Source organism: Rhinopithecus roxellana, chromosome 1, assembly GCF_007565055.1.
Source record: "Rhinopithecus roxellana isolate Shanxi Qingling chromosome 1, ASM756505v1, whole genome shotgun sequence".
NCBI classification, from domain to species: Eukaryota; Metazoa; Chordata; class Mammalia; order Primates; family Cercopithecidae; genus Rhinopithecus; species Rhinopithecus roxellana.
This window is the reverse complement of record NC_044549.1, coordinates 66,183,998-66,201,722: the sequence shown is the minus strand read 5'-3', so window position 1 is coordinate 66,201,722 and position 17,725 is coordinate 66,183,998. Positions and strand designations below refer to the sequence as shown.

Genomic DNA, 17,725 nt, shown 5'->3' with positions numbered 1-17,725 from the left:
CTCCATCTCAAAAAAAAGGGGGCCCTGCAGGTGTTTTCAAGGTTTGCTCCCTCCTTTTGAGGCTGTCCTCTGTCAGCCTTCCTGTGTCACCTCCCATGTGGCCCCACAGTTATGTAAACACATCCAATCCATAAAACATGCTGCCTCTTCCAGAGCCATTCAAGCTGCAATCTCCAGATTCCATCCTCTCCATCAAGATGAGACAATGTTAATAAAACAAATAAATTAAATGATTTCTTCACCTATTTAAGTGACATGATTATGATTTTTTTCCTATCTGTGCACTACTTGCACTTGTTTTTAATTGACTTACTTTTCTATTTAAATTAAAATATCTTAATATGTTCTCCACTGCTATAAATGGGAAATCAACACTACTTTACATGAAAAATACATGAATTGAAATAAAAACAATTTTAAATAGACCTGTGGCCAGCTGCATCTCTGATTTTGAGGTTTGCTGTCTCTTTATGTAAAAGAGAGCTGGGCCCAGTATCTCACACTTGTAATCCCAGCACTTTGGGAGGCCGAGGCAGTGTATCACCTGAGGTTAGGAATTTGAGACCAGCCTGGCTAACATGGTGAAACCCCATCTCTACTAAAAATGCAAAATTAGCCAGGCGTGGTGGCACATGCCTGTAATCCCAGCTACTCGGGAGGCAGGAGAATTGCTTGAATCCGGGAGGTGGAGGTTGCAGTGAGCCGAGATGGTGCCACTGCACTCCAGCCTGGACTACAGAGAGAGACTCTGTCAAGAAGAAGAAGAAGGAAAAGGAGAAGGAGAAAGAGAAGGAGAAGGAGAAAAGAAGAAGAAGAAGAAGAAGAGGAGAGATGAGATGGTGTTAAAAATTAGTTATAAAATCATGATAGTACAAAGCCAGCCTTTGACTCTACCTGAAATATTGAAAGAATTAAGGGAAAGGTAACTAAAGATAAAAAAAATTGCTTTATATAAGTCTAAATTTCATTATACCTTAGGTTACCTATGATCATTTGATATCCCTTCAATATTATCCATCCCATAATCTGAGATATACTGAACTAAGAAAAGCTAATGCCTCCATATTTGAGGTGACATGAAGCCATACCCACTAAAGATACACAGGTGGACAAAACTTTAAGGAATAACTAATTAGAGAATATGAGACACCATGGAAAATCTACGGAGGAGGTATCTTTAATCACTTACATATTAGGTACCCCTTGAATGGGAATTTCCATGGAAAGGCAAGCACAGAAATACACAGACTCGTGTCTTTGCTCCTAAGCAACCCCCTTTTGCCCAGATCCCAGGGCTGGTAAAATAACGTTGTCTGATTCAAATCATGCCGTCACTCAGTCATCCAAAGAATATATTTAGTAACTACTGCATGCTAAGCATGCTCCCAGGCACTACAAATTCAACACCAAAAAGATACATATGAATCCTCCCCTCATTCCCAAATTTTCATGGGAATTTTATGGGCCAGGATGACTAATACAATTCTCTAAGCCAGGGTTTCTCAACCTCAGCATGATTGGCATTTGGGGTAAGATAGTTGTTTTTTTGCATTCAGTTGTCCTGAGTGTTGCAGAGCATGTAGCAGCATCTTTGGCTTCTACTGTAGCAGCATCTTTGGCCTCAACTGACCAGGTCCAAGTCTCTCCCTTATTAGTGTTGACAGCCAAAAAATATTTCCAAATGTTACCAAATGCTCCTGAAAGGTAAAATCACTCCTGGTTGAAAACCACTACTCTAAGGCCTTCTTCTCTGGTCCAAACCAAAGGTGCTGAGTTGTACAACTCTAGATAATTATATTTATATTTACTCTAAGTTAAGTTACCACTTAGAGTGGTGCAATAGCTGTACGTCACTCAAAAGGAGGAACTCTGCTTTACCATGCTATAAGTAAAAATTGTATGCTATGGTAATATACAATAATTTGGAGATTTCATGAAGTGCCAGAATATAGACTACCTATCATACTTGTACTATATTTTTAAATTTCATTTATCAGTATTGGTTCACTTTCATGTTTCATCTCTTTGTCAGGTACACTTATGCATACACAGAGGTATGAAACCTCCTTACTTTGCTTAGAATATCTTTAGCTCCAAGCAGAACTTAAAGTGAAGAAGTAAAGGCATTATTGATGGATGCTGTAGATAATTATAGGTAACTCACTATTCTTTGGGGAATGGGAACATGAATCCCAGGAACTTTAGAAAGTTGAAAGTGTGGAAGTACGCAAGGTAAGAGATATCCTCAATCCACACACACCTTCCTTTTAGATAATGTAACAGACAGATGGTTCACTACCCTAGTTGTCTTACAGGACCATGGGTAGACATTAAGAAGAGCAACTACCACAAGAAACGAAACAGCTACCTGGGCTCCACCCACTGAGTTAGAGTATCTGTCCAGGGATCCTTAGATTTAAAATATGCTATGGGCAATTGTTATAGGCAGTCAAAGGTGAGAACTACTGTTCTAGGTTGTCAGGAAATACTAGGAAAAAAGCTATGCAAGAAAATAAAGCTTGAAGTACACATATGATCCATTTATCTTTGCATTTTTCAGATTTTAGATACCAACTTGCTTCCATTGAGCACAGACACTTGCCCAAAATAGAATAAAAATCCTTAGCATTTAGACTTTTTCCCACACATATAGCAGTACAGTTTAGTGTGTATGTATGTATACACACACACACACACACACACGAAGACACCACCAGTTATCAAGCAAAAGGTTGTCGACAGTGCCTATCTGTGCCTCTCTGTGACCTAGAAGTTACCAAATTCTAAGTTATTTGAATGATCTCTAATTGTAAGTCAATACAGCATAGAAATCATAATCACTTAAAATGTCTGGAAAGGTTTTAATGATCACACGAAACTCTAGGAAATCTTCCCTGCTGCCTTTGAATCCTAGCAGCTGCGACTCCAGTCATTTCAGTGTATTAAAAAAGAGACTTTTTAACTACAAACAACTGACTAACAGCTTAACAACTCTAGCTCAAAACACCCTTTTGCCAGAATGCAACCACTTTTTGAGACTATAATTATAGTAGGAAACCAGTGAGCAGGTTAATAATGAAAGGGTATATGAATAACATTCTGAGAGGAAAATTAATCTTTCAAGTCTTGAATTCAAATACAAATTCATGCAGTAGAAATGGGCCCCAAAATTCAGAACAATTGTAGCTAGAGATGGAGATAGGCAAATCCTGGTATCTGAGGAAAGGGTAGGGACAATAGGAAACATAATTTTGGGTTTTTTGCATGATGGTAGGATTTGAATGCATCCCTTCAAAAATTTAAATGTTGAAACTTAATGGTCAATGTGATAGTATTAACTGGTGGGCCTTTAAGAGGTGAGTAGGTCAGAAGGGCTCCTGCCTCATGAATGGGATTAAGGCCCTCATAAAGGCCTTATAAGAGTCTTCATGCAGGATTTAGTTAGCTTGCCTTTCCACTTTTCACCATGTGAGGCATGGCTATCTCCACTCTGAAGGAAACATCAGGAAGGGCCTCACAAGATGCTGATACCTTGATGTTGGACTTCTCAACCTCCAGAACTGTGAGACATACATTTCTGTTATCCACAAGATATCTAGTCTGTGGTATTCTATGATAGCACCACAAAAGGACTAAGCCACACAGCTTATAAGGCCCTGCATAGTCTGATATCTGCTGCCCTGACAGTCATCTCATCATCAGCTCCCTGTGTCCCAGCTAAAAAGCCTATCTTCAAGACCCTAGAAAATACCTAGCCCTTTCTCAAATCATACCTTGGAACTATACTTCTCCCAGCTTCAATGGGTATCAGCCCACTTTACCTCCTTAGAGAGGCCATGTCACTAGCTTGGGCAGAGATCTTTGAAAGTTACCATAGCAGGTTGGTTTCCCTGGGAAGAAGAGTCTTGTTTATTAGTGAGGGATGTGAGATCAATTTTTGGGAATAGGGTACCCTACAGGGTGTTCTGAAGCAGGAATGATTCTTAGTGTTGTCCTGAGCTGAGCCGATGATGTTGGGCCTTTATAGGCATTAGATGCGGGCTTTCCTGGAAAGGGGACATGACATTGTACAAAGGAGTACTCTCTTCCACTGAGGCAATCCCTAAAATGGGGCTGACATGTAAGTGCGAGCTACTGGACACATCCCAGCAGCTGGGGAAGCATCTGGTTCTCAAAGGTCGGTCTGAGCAGAGAACCAGGAGGTCACCAATTTGACTTTAGCTCATTGTACCTCCATTTGTGCATTTGTAAAATAGAGATAGTACCATCAAGTTCAAAAGGTATATTATATCTAACATGATGACTAGCTCAGTGTAAGTTCTCAATAAATATTAAATTTGTGTCCTTTTCCAGTCTATTCAGGAAAGAATACAGATGCAATTTTAATTCAGGAGCACTTTTAGAAAAGTGTTACTTCCTTTCTCTTTTTATCCATTTATTGCCCAATATTTACTGAGAACCTAGTAGGTGGTAGAGGTTTTCTAATAGCTGAAGAAAGAATGCTGCAAGTTTTTGTTCAAATAGAGCTTACATTTTAGTAATTGGGAGAAAGAAAATAAACATATAAATAAATAAGTAGTAAGATACTGTTGTGAGTAATACGTGTTAACTTGAAGAACAAAGAAATGTGTCTTTTAAGATGTTTTATTGTTGGATTACATTAGTGGGTCACAGGAACCCAAATCAAACTAAACTAACTTAAGTTATGGAACTGTATTGACCCACATGCAAAAACTACAGAAAAGGTGGAGAAGGACCCAGCTACAGGGACCCCTGGATCCAGAAACCCAAACACCTCTGCTTATTCTTGTTTCTTTCTTGCTTATGTACTGGTATAATTATCTGATACCAGCTCTGTTACTTCCGCATCAATTCAATAAATCCTTAGGGAAGAACTCTAAACAACCTAACTTACATTAACTGCCCCATCCTCTACAACTATGGTGCTAAGGGAACATAACTGGTTCATAGTGAGATATGTCACGGCCATGGCTAGGGTAATAAAAGTATTGTTAATAATAATATTGAGCTTTTACCATGTATAAAATGTAGTACAATTATAGAAATGTGTCTATTAAAAATAAACTTTGTAAGTACTACTATCTCCTCTTTACTGATGAGAAATTAAGGCTCATAAAGATTAAGTAACTTGCAAAAGCACACATTATTAGTAAGTATGGAAGGTCAAATTCAAGCCCACTTAAATCACCTCTCCAAAGCACATGTTCCTAACTACTAGATAATTAGACCATGCTATGTTGATTTCTATACGGTTATATTACAGTAACTATAATTATTTAATTACTTTAATTAATCCATGCTAATCAGTCTTCCACCCAAAATGAAAGCATGATAATTGGACATTCACTAATGAAAAGCATATCTATACATAGGCTAACAAAATGGGAAGTATTATAAGAAACAAACGGAAGGGTAAATCAAAATAAAATACCATTGAATGCTATAATCATTGACGACAATCGGACCATGAGGCATTTAACTAGATTTAATTCATGTCAGTACTCTTTCATTTGGTTGGGTAGGTTCTGCCTTACCTTGGAAAATCAGTAAGGCAATGCAAAATAAGAAGTTAGAAGATATGAGATATGAGATCTAATTTTCACTCGATAAATATACAATCAAACTTGAATAAGTCAATGGCCCAGTTTTCTAACCTGTAACCTAAGGACAATAGCACCTGGGCTGCCTATTTAATATGTTTAATGTGTGTTTCCTAAGGTAAAAATGAAGATAAATATGAAAGCACTTAAGAGTACTTATTATACAAAACATAAGAGTGAGGTTGTAAAATACCAAAATAGAAATATATATATATAATATATATATATGTATCTGGATGCTTTCTTAAATCTGTGGCTCTATAAAGAAAGATTAAATGTTTACCATAAATATAATCAAAAGCAGGCTTTGTATAGCTAAAGCAATAGTAATTTAAATAAAACATAAATAGAGTCAAGAAGAGGCTCCAATCAAACTAAATATTTTTATGTTTAAATAAGTAACAAGGTGTTAAAAATAGTTTTCCTTTTCTAGATTTAGAAATGTAATAAAATTTTACTTCAGTCACAAGAATCTTCAAAATATTATTTTATATATTATAAGAAACAAGCAACACAATTTTCTGGTGGTCTCTAAGATTGTGGTTGTTGGAAAGTTTAACCTTATGGTTGGTTTATTATCATTTGATTTTGCAGTCCTTGGATTTCAATTTCCAACTCAGCTTGCTATATTTGGTTGAAAAACTGAATTTGTTTTAAACAGGACTGTAAAAATGTGACAGTTACAAATAGAATGATTTGAGAAACCAACCATAATGGGAAATTAAACTTCCCACTGAAACACTGTAAAGGCTTTTTAGCAGAAGAAATATGTGCTATAAAATTTAATCTAAGATAATAGAAACTTCTAAGTGTGGATTAAAGAAATATAAGTAAAATTGCTAAAGGGTGGAATTATGCCTCTTTTAAAAAGTCTATTTTCCAAACACAACACTTTTTCTAACTTTCCAGGACATAGGCTTCCCATGATATCTAGACTGAAATTTCCAGCTTTACATTTGCTTGGAAAATCGTGGAAATGTAGAGCTGGAAGAAATCTTGAAAGCATTTAATCCAACATCCCTCATTTTACCTCATTTTAAAGAAGTGTGAAGTTGAAACTCAAAGAGATAAAATGATTTGCCTAAAATGACTTTGCAAATCAACCCTATGATGATGACATTGATAACAAACATTACTTGAGATGATTATCTGAGATAAGGATTATGAGCCCACTTTACAGATTAGCAGCCTCAGGTTCAGAGAGGTTGACTAGTTTGTCCAAAACTTCAACCGAAAAGTTACTGAGTTAAAGTTGGAACTCAGATTTTTCTGGACCTAAAATCCATTCTCAGTAAATTATCTACAGCACTGTCTGTCCTCTGCCTGATAGGTGGACTAATTTTTCACCTCCCCAGCACAGATGGATTCCACATCTATTTCAAGAAAAATGAAAGCATTCTACTAAAGTTCCCAATCAAATGGATCCTTCTAGTGTTACTTTCTGGTTTAGTTTACTTCTCATCTCTGATCAGGCATTTGTTGCTCAGAGAAGCCTTCTCTGACCACCACAGGTCAAATCACCATGTTCTAGCACTTATTAGAGCAGCAATTTTACATTTGTTTGCATTATAACTTCAATAACATGTCTGCCTTTATAAGATTATAAGCTTCATGAGGTTAAGAACTGTGTCTCTCTTTGTTTGCTACTGTCTCTTCAGCCCTGTGGCTCTTAACAGCCACACAAAAACAATTGTTAAATAAATGCCTTTGAAAATGCTTAATTCCTACGAAACAATAAGGCACCCTATAATTAGACAACTAGAGAAACATTTAATGAGACGATTACTTTCATTTTCACTGTCATTTTACACATGGCACAGGTTTAAAATGTCATAAATATACAAAGCGGCCGGGCGCGGTGGCTCAAGCCTGTAGTCCCAGCACTTTGGGAGGTTGAGAGGGGTGGATCACGAGGTCAGGAGATCGAGACCATCCTGACTAACACGGTGAAACCCCGTCTCTACTAAAAAATACAAAAAACTAGCCGGGCGAGGTGGCGGGCGCCTGTAGTCCCAGCTACTCGGGAGGCTGAGGCAGGAGAATGGCATAAACCCGGGAGGTGGAGCTTGCAGTGAGCTGAGATCCGGCCACTGCACTCCAGCCTGGGCGACAGAGCCAGACTCCATCTCAAAAAAAAAAAAAAAAAAAAAAAAAAATATATATATATATATATATATATATACACACACACACAAAGCATAATCACAGGAAAATATAATGTATAGGAACTGAAAGAGATCAGAATATGTCACCCCAAAATACGCCACTTTGGCATAAGGTTTACTTTGAGCTGAAGGCAGTCAGGAACAGCAAATACTGAAAGAGCTCTTTGCCTCCCCACTATATGCCTAAAAGGAGGACATGCATTTCCTTTTGTGAGGGTCTTCCCCCCTCCCACTGCTGTACCAGGAGGACAACCACTATCACTGGAGATAGAAACTCAGTACTGAGATGGATCTGCACAGACAAATCTTACTAAAAATAACCCTAATCTTGCACTAGTTTTGCCCATATACTTAACTTCCCACTATTAACTGCTCCTAGAAGGCTAAATCTCTTTTCCTTTGTCTTGTCACTTCTGCACAATTTATCACCCTTAGTTAAAATGGTATACAAACCTGGTCTAATTGCTTTTCTGAGTTTTCACTTATTTACTATGATATCCTCTCTGCATGTAAAAATTAAATTACTAACATCAAATAAAATTTGTGGCTTGTAATCCTAGCAATTTGGGAGGCTGAGGCAGGAGAATTGCTTGTGCTCAGGATTTCAAGACCAGCCTGGGCAACATAGTGTGACCCCATCTCTATGGATATAAAAACTTAGCCAGGTATGGTGATGCATGCCTGTAGTCCCAGCTGCTCAAGAGGCTGAGGCAAGAGAATCATCTGAGCCTGGGACATCAAGGCTGCAATGAGCTATGATTGCACCGCTACACTCCAACCTGGGTGACAGAGTGAGACTTGTCTCAAAAAAAAAAGTATGCTTTTTTTCTCCTATCAGTCTATCTTTTGTTAGTTTAATTCACAGGCCCCAGGTACAGATTCTAAAAGAATAGAGAAACAGGACTTTTCCTCCCCATATAATATTCATACACAGCTAGGGAGCCGGCTACACTCACAATATGTACTGAAACAACAAAAATTACATAAGGCTTGATAAAACTGGTTAACAGGAAGTTAACAATTAGTATGTTAGCATGGACTGAAGTTTGTGACCAACTTAAATTCAATAGGCAACAGTCTCTCAAATACACAATTATTTACCTGCTGTTTGCAGTTGTGAAGAGAATCTTAATGTATGCATTTGAAGGGCTACAAATAAAAGAGAAGCAACTGCAGCAAAAGGCCCTGCCTAATAATGTCTGTTTGCAAATAAGTTACTTAAGCCAATAGTGCCAGTTTCTCACTCTTTCAAAGGTAGAACTCAAACATGCCATAATAAAATTCATTTTCATTTTTCTAATAATGCATGCTATCCTTAAGAAAGGTAGATTATATTGCACAGGGTTCTTAGTGAGCTTTGATATGTTTCTTCTTCTTTTTTCCCCTTTCTTCTCTCTAATTTTTTTCCCTTCTTTAGGGTGGGGATGTTGTGGTAAATGTGAAGTCACTAATCTTTGATCTTTGTGCATGAGGCTTCCTTCCACTGCAAATCAATTATGACAGACTAAATTAGCCTTTGATCAGAGGCTCTGATTTACTTTTTAATTCCCTGCTTCATCACTAGGATCTGAGATGTGTCTGCTCTTTGCCCTCTGCAGTTGTGTTGGTGATAATAGTGATATATTTCACTGGTTTGCTTCCTTTCCAAGGCCTTAAATATCTGCACACGTGTGCAGTCCAATAAAATCCACTGTTTAGAAGAGATGTCTGTGATTTGTGTCAATGTTCTACACGGTATTTTTCTCCAACAAGAATTGCCTTAGGGCAAAAGTAGCATTTTCTTAAGGAAACACAATTTTCTCCTTTCATTGGATTTTGCTCTAAGTTATTTGTTTGGTTGTGCTACATATTTTCATGGACTGTTTTATATGTGCAGTCTGTCATGTTGCTACTTGAACAGTCCTTTTAAATGTCAATATAAGATTAAAAGTGTCTGCTTATTAAAGAGGATCACCCAAGTTTTGCTGAGTTTCAGTATCTTTTATTCTTTAATAATTTAATGGTCATTATGGTCAGTCTTTTATCTGCAATGCAATAGCAACTGAGCAACTGTTTTCTTTTGATGAAATGAATCTGCCTTCTAAATTTGCAAAGAAAGAAAAAAATTAACTTAAAGAAAGGCTATGAAGACTGAGCTTGAGCCTATTAAAACCTTACAAACAAAAACAAAGAGGGACAGAGGAAACTTTTAGAAGTAATAAATACATGTATTACCTTCATTGCAGTGACAGTCTCATGAGTCTTTGGAAATGTCCAAACTCATCAAATTGTACATATTAAATATGTCCTTTGTGTATCAGTTATACCTCAATAAAATTATTAATAAAAACCAATAGGCTGACAGTAACAACAAAAACCTGCAAAATGATCACAGGCCTATGCTTTAAAATGTAATTCTCCATATAGTGCTCATTCTATAATCTTTTGATTTTGAGATGTAATTTTCCCAGTGACTTAAAATCTACCTGTAGCATTATAATGAAATATTTGTATACCTCAGCTTCCCTTTGGAGAACTTACTGAATTTTCATGCCTTGGAAATTACATTTATTTGTGTACGTGATTTGAGTAAAAGCAACTTCAATAAGACTCCAGTTGAAACAAATGTATTTTTGGCACCTCAATACCAAAATTATGTATGCAATTTGGAGGTAATCCAAAGAACAGCCGAGAGAGGAGGAAGGGAATGGGGTGTTTGGCTAAGGAAGAAATGTGAGGCTTCTGACTGTCCCCAGAGTGGGTGAACAACAATAAAGGAACATAACAGCCCATAAATATTTAAAAGGTATAGACATCAAATATGGATAGGAATGATTAATTCTGGGACAAGGGCATGGAACTAGTTCGGATGCACTCATATCCTCACATCAGGGGAAAGAAAAAAAAAGGATATGGGTTAGCATCATTGTTGAGGAGCATACAACTTTGATTATTTAGGCACAATGTTCTAGCATCCAGTGGAATCTTTTATCATCTCTGAATGCATCTGAAGGGATGTTGAAAATCTATGCGTATTTATTTAACAGAGGTGAACTTCTTGACCAGGGTCCCACTTGCTAGGTGGGGCCATCAGAGATCTGCTAGTTAAGGGAACATTAAGACTCATCAGTAACCAGTGTTTAAGTGTTAATGGAAACTCTTAGCAAGACTGCCAAGATAACAGGATCCAGAGAGGCAATCTCAGAACTTCTCAGCACAGAAAGTGTCTAAGAAGTGATCTATCAGGAAAATCTTTCCCTCCTTCTCTTCCTCTCTTTCTTCCTCTTTCTCCCTATCTCTACACTTACAAAGCATCTAATAAGCCCCAGGTTGTGTTCTCACAGGTAATGATGCAAATAAAAATTTAACTTGCCCTCAAAGATATGTTCACGAGACCATTGTGTAAATAATTAATTTCAACTGAGCATGAAGCATGTAAACAGAGCTGGAATGAGGCAGAGGTAAAATTAGTCAAGCAAACTGCATTTGTACAGAATGTGCAGCTCATTGTCCTGAGAACGTTTAAAAAGGAGGATTTGGTTAATCGTGTCCTCCTCAGGGTATAGGAGCCAAACCCTGGTGTAATTAAGCATTTGAGTGGTCTCTGACAGTAGATTTGTGTGTCACTGGAAAATAATCAATATCTTTATAAAAACTTCACAGACCACCAAGAGAAGGCAGCTATAGCGTCTCATAGAATAGAACTTAACTAAGACTTAAATGAAAATACTATTCTCTCTTCTCTACTCTCTTTATGTCTTTGACATAAAATAAGCCATCCAAATCCATAAATCAGTATGAGATGCAGTATGTAGAGATAAGTACCATCAAGCAGTCTCAGCACATGTTTTATCATGATCTTCTGCAGCAAAAATGTAGTCTCTGACATTCAACTATTTAAGCCTTCTGTTAAGATGCATGGATAACGTCACCTTTGAATAAATTTTACATAGGTAGAGCAATAATTGAAATGTATATATAAATCTGTATTCATCTGATAGGCACAAACTCAATCTCATAAGATTTCTAACAGTTAAACTGCTTATTTTGCCCTAAGTTCAGATAAATTTGGGTGTTGAAACACATAAAAACAAATTTAGCATTCATATATTGTAATCTAATCAGAGCTTGAAGAGTATTTTACTCCATTGTTTTTAAATTCTTGAGAGGCTGGGTATTGTGGGAGGAAATTTCCTGAACGAGAGATTCTCAAAAGAAAATTGAAGATTAGGTAAATGCCTGTTCATGTGTGGGTGTGGGTGTGGGTGTTTTATGACTGTGATTCCACAAACCCTTCCTGAAACCTGATAACTGATTTCCCTAGCACAATGAAAACTGATAATAAGGGAACTTATTTTATTGAATTAAATAATGATTTCATCAATCACCAAGAGGAACACAAGAAATAAACATAATTCAATAAAATACAGGAAAGAATGCAGGGCTATGAGCAAGAAGGGTGTTTTGCAGGCTACCATCCATTTTCATGATGTCAAGAGACACAATTATTAATATATCATCATGACACAACCACAATTACGGTTCCTCATGGTAGTATGAAAATCTCTTTTTTAAAATTTAATACCCTGGGTATTATATTTTGTTCATTACTATCTCAGAAGATTTACCTATGTTTCTTATGAACTAGAAATTCATATAAAGTGAAATCATAAAAGGGTTTTAATGGAATAAATGTATCCCATACAATCATCATCAAAGGAACTGATTAATCAGATTTTGGGAAGAGTTTTCTCTAAGGATATTAGAATATACTTCAAACCATTTTTAATGTTATAAGAGACTTGAAGAACCCCTGTGGTGAGAAAGTCTGTGTGGAGAACCCCTCTTGGGGAAAGTCCCAAAGCGAAGATCTAAAAATAGTGGAGACCAAACCACTCCAGTGGATGAGAGAAGAGAGCAAATGTTTTTCAAAGCACACAATTTCCTCATAGACTGATTCTTGGTATAGCCTCCATTCATTTAGAAGGCCGCTGGGGGTTACCAGGAACCAGGTATGCTAACAACGACTCATGAAGTCAAGATGCTCTATCTCTTTCCACATTGTCTTCATTATTTTATATTCGTATTAAGGTCTCATTTGCAACAAATGCATAGAAAAAAATTGTTCATGCACCAAGTAACATCTTAATTCTTCTGGAGTGCATATTCTCTTGGTGACATAATGTGCTCTTGAGAAAGTAAGAAAAATCACTCTTTCATCTTTGATAAAAAAATTACTACTCATTTTTGTTTTACCTCCCATCATTTTGTCTTCAAAAACTAGTTGTGATACTAATTATTGGCACTTACTGAACCAAACACAATGGTATGGACCAAACCCCAAACCCAGTGCTAATATGCATTATCATAATAATCTAATTTAAGCTGCACCTGTAGGCGGTTACAACTATTATTCCAGTTTTGTGGTTTATAATATGGATCATAAAAATAGCTAAATAGCTTAACTAGAACTACATCACTGTGTGTTTGGCCCTCCCTCCAACGTGGACTTTTCTCATTGTTCCAAACTCTTTGAAATTAGTTATAATTCAGGTTAGTGTTGCACAAAGAATTTGAAAAAACTCCAATCAAGGAGTCAGGTCAGATTTCAAATGGATTCAAATTCAAGGAACAGTGACTGAAGCTGAAAGTCGTTCAGACTATGAAGCATAAGCTCTGTTTACCCCCTGAAAATACAGGTTTTCTCATTGAAACTTCAAGCCTCCTTAGAAGTCAACCTTCTCAAATCCCAGTGACGAGACTATTTTTCTATTAAAAATTACATTTTGATAAATATTATAAATACTCCACTTTCGACTATGCTAACAGGTCAGCCAACAAGAAAAATGACTTTAATGTAAGGGTTTTGCTCTTTCAAAAACAAGCCAGCAATTTAATGGAACTCAAAAAACAAAAAAACCTTCACCGTATGATATATCTGGTCCATATCTACACTAAGACTGTAGTGAAGACGTAAGTTCTGCAATGTCTCCTTATCTTTATTCTGTGTGACTCCTGCACTGTGTACTGCAATAATTAAATACAATCAAAAATGCGTAAAACAACCGATTAAGGAAAATACTCTTACCAGTAAATTAAGTTCCCCTTAGTTCCACTGTGATTTGTTTGCAGTATGAAGACAGGATTATGGTTTGCAGTTTACAGCACCTAGGGATAGATTAGAAAGTTGTAATTTTGGAAATAATTGTCATTTAAGGAGTCACTTTTAAATTAATTTTTACATTTTCTCTTTAAAAAAACAGATTTAATTTTTCTTTCTCCCCACACCCCTCAAAATTTCCACTCAAATACCTAAGCAATAGTATTACTGTGTTGCCAAAAAACGGGTCCTGTGAATTTCTATCAAGGAACAAATAAGCAGAGAGGGCAGGCATGCAAAAGGCAGCCACATAATTACACTTCTTATTGAAAACATTATCGATGTGTCTTCTCTCATGAATTCACGTATTTTGCAACAGACCACAATTGTAAGTATTTCTACAAAGCAGTTCTCCTGACCTGTGTGGCACAATAGCTACTTGCATCTCTGTCTTGTGATCTGTCAAATCAAATGTATAGACTAATGAGAGTTGTCAGGTCAAAACCTCGAAAAGGACATAGCTTCAACTAGAGATCTCACCCTGGTTGCCAGCCGCCTATCTCTTTTTTTTTTTTTTTTTATGAGACGGAGTCTGCTGTGTCGCCCAGGCGGAAGCGATCTCGCTCACTGCAAGATCCGCCTCCCGTTTCCGCCTTCTCCCGCACTGAGAGTGGACTACAGGCGCCGCCACCGCGCCCGGTCTTTTTTTATTTTGTAGCGGGGTCTTCACCGTGTTATCCAGCGGGCTCGATCTCCGACTCGTGTCACCGCTCGCTCCAACGGCTGGGATTACAGCTGCCACGCAGCCCGCGCCGCCTATCTCTTAAAACAACAACATGTGAAATAAGGGGACTGATTCAACCAATATATCCAATCCTCTTACTGTTCATTCCCAGGTGTCTCAAGGATTGGCTCCCAATCTCAAAAAGATTGCTTAAGCTTGTTTTTGAATGCCATCCCACGAACACGCTTTTTAAAAACTAGATTTTCTATTAGGCATCAGAACAATCGGAATAAGTCAACTTTTTTTTTTTTTTTTTTTTTTTTTGCATACCAGCTGTCATAATTTAATGACTGAACATCATTTAGAAGAGCTAAATTCCATGTAATAATTCTGACTCATTCTGGTAGAAGTTACGGATTAAGGAGATTTATAAAAACTACATCTTTGGCCCTAAGAAAAGGAAGACAGCTGAAAAATTCAAGCAACTCATTTCCACTCTGTGTATTATTTGACAATCTCTTTGGCCTTATTCCAAAAGCTGTTGCCAAGAAGTTATAAACAGATTGCAATGCCTCCGGAGACAACCTCACACCAATACACTGAGAAGAATTCCACCCTGGCAAGTATAAGAAAAGTCGTCACTGCTTTCCAGTTGACCAAGTGACACACTGCACAGACTCTGCCCTTAATACTTTCGTTTAGTAACCTCATTTCAGCCCCATAAGGCCTACTTCTGACACCATTATTATTATAAACAGAAATGTTTATGGATGACTAACCATGCACGAAACTGCGTTTAATATGGCTTCTAACCAATGAGTCCATGGTACACATTGTTTTAATATAATTGTGTTCACTGACTTCTGCAGGCTAATAGAAGTTTACCTAAGTAGAATAATACAGAACCTGGCTCCCACTTTGTTGTGTGCAGCATCCTGTGTGTGTTACAACAGTCTCTCAGTGGGGAAAAGAAATAATGCAATGTTTGCATATGTTGATTCAAAATGAGATTTGCTGACCCTGCTGTTCCATTTGCTGAGGTGAACATTAAATGACTTAATCTAGAATGTTCTTTATCTCAGTGATAAAGAATGTCATGCATTCAGGTTCTCCTACAGCCACGGTACTACTGTTATTGTTCTAACATTAGATCTAAGACATCTCTTCAAAATCCATCATGTCAAGAAGCCACATCAGGCGGCTCTTCCCAATGGGTCCCCATTTCTTACGGCTGTTAAGGACACTCATGACAACAGAGATCAGTACTTGTGCTGAATTACCCACCACACTCTCACTTAGGAATTTCAAGGCAGTTGTTTGGTATTAGGCATGGAAACTGTAGCTATAATCAAACTTATTTGTATGCTCACAGCAGCAGCCTACACCCACAGAGCTCTCATCTGCTTCCTTCAACTTTGGTTCAGAAGGCACTCACATTAATCATGTATGTAAGTTCTTTGTTACTAATCTAATCTCTCTCTCTGTGTGTGTGTGTGTGTGTGTGTGTGTGTGTGTTCTTAGTGTTTACTGTAAATGAAGAATTATCTCTGTATTATTTTATTTTATTTTATTTTATTTTATTTTTTTTTTTTTTTTTTTTGAGATGGAGTCTCGCTCTGTCATCCAAGCTGGAGTGCAGTGGCGTGATCTTGGCTCACTGCAAGCTCCACCTCCCTGGTTCATACCATTCTCTTGACTCAGCCTCCCAAGTAGCTGGACTACAGGTACCTGCCACCACGCCTGGATAATTTTTTGTATTTTTAGTAGAGACGGGGTTTAACCATGTTAGCCAGGATGGTCTCAATATCTTGAGCTCAGGATCCACCCCACTCAGCCTCCCAAAGTGCTGGGATTGCAACAGGCGTGAGTTACTGTGCCTGGCCAGTCTCTGTATTATTAGGTTTTCTTTCATTCCTTCATGTTGTAGGTGCATGATCTCTGGAAAGACGTACACAGACCATCTTTAGAATGCAACAAGAAATATTGAAACATATATACATATATATATACACACATACACACGTACTTATGATTTTCATCTCATTTTTAAACATTTCCTTTTACCGTTTTCTTATGATAAATTTTAGCATACTAGTGTCTCTGTACAATTTAGGATATACACATAGTGGAGGGATAGGCTCAAACATTATTAGATAAGGGTATATACACAATACACTACTATAATCTAAGAAAACATCTTTCTAATTTTTTTATATTAACATGACGTACAATCCTTTGAATTTATTTACTCTAGAAAGTGTTTACCCTTTCCCTCACCACCATTGACATAGATACTAACATCTTATTCTCTATTATTAGTGAAAAGTTGTGTGTTTTTTTCAAAGTCTCTTAGTTTCTTTTACTTAAGAGATACAAATAAATATACCCACTGAATGTAAAATAAGAATGGAGAAGAATATTAAAAAGAAAATACTAAAAAGAAAGTAATTTAAGGCAAAACAACCATTTGGGTCCTTATTGGTTGTTTGCTTTGTTACTAAGATTTGAAAAGTATGACTGAAAGAAAACATAGTGTATGCACAATAAACTAGTTAAATTAAACTCTACTGACTTGCGGCAAAGTAAAAAAACAAACAAACAAACAAACAAAACAGAGAGGAAGTGTACTGGAAGGAGAAATAGTACTTGCTCAAAAGCAAGATACAGTAAAAACTGGGTTATGAGGGTACACTCAGCAAATAACCTACCCATGGCTGGTGTAATATGCGAGCTGCAGATCAGTGGAAGTCAGGGTCACATGTTTTCTGAATATGAGCATGTTGTGACTCTGAAGTTATCAAATATTTGAAAGTAGTACTTTTCACACAACATAGCCTCTACAGCAAACCTATGACTTCATTAGATGCTCAGCAAGAGAAATGGTGATCTCTTGCCGTGCTGGAAGAAAAGTTGGCTTCACGAGACATTTTGAGACATGTCATTTTACGACATGACTCCTTTCTAAGCTATTTATAAAGTAAATTTCTCCTTATGTACTTGTCCGGAGCCGTGAGGCCCGGAAATTGCCACGGCCTCTGTTGCTTAAGCTCCGCATTGTGGAGACAAGATGGCGCACTTCCTGGTTCTTCATCATCAACTTTACGTGCGCGCGAACTTTTCCCGCCCGCGCTTAGAT

The 17,725-nt window shown here is 37.2% G+C and overlaps 1 protein-coding gene across 3 annotated transcripts in view; it reads right to left on the bottom strand.

Moving 5' to 3' along the window:
* The window catches only part of CHL1 (cell adhesion molecule L1 like), a 212,121-nt gene that overhangs the window by 148,268 nt on the left and 46,128 nt on the right, over positions 1-17,725 (bottom strand). For all 3 annotated transcript variants that reach the window (XM_030920582.1, XM_030920702.1, XM_030920639.1), the window contains exon 2: positions 13,854-13,933. The gene's annotated coding sequence lies outside the window, so the exon portion shown is untranslated. The remainder of the gene's footprint in view (positions 1-13,853; positions 13,934-17,725) is intronic.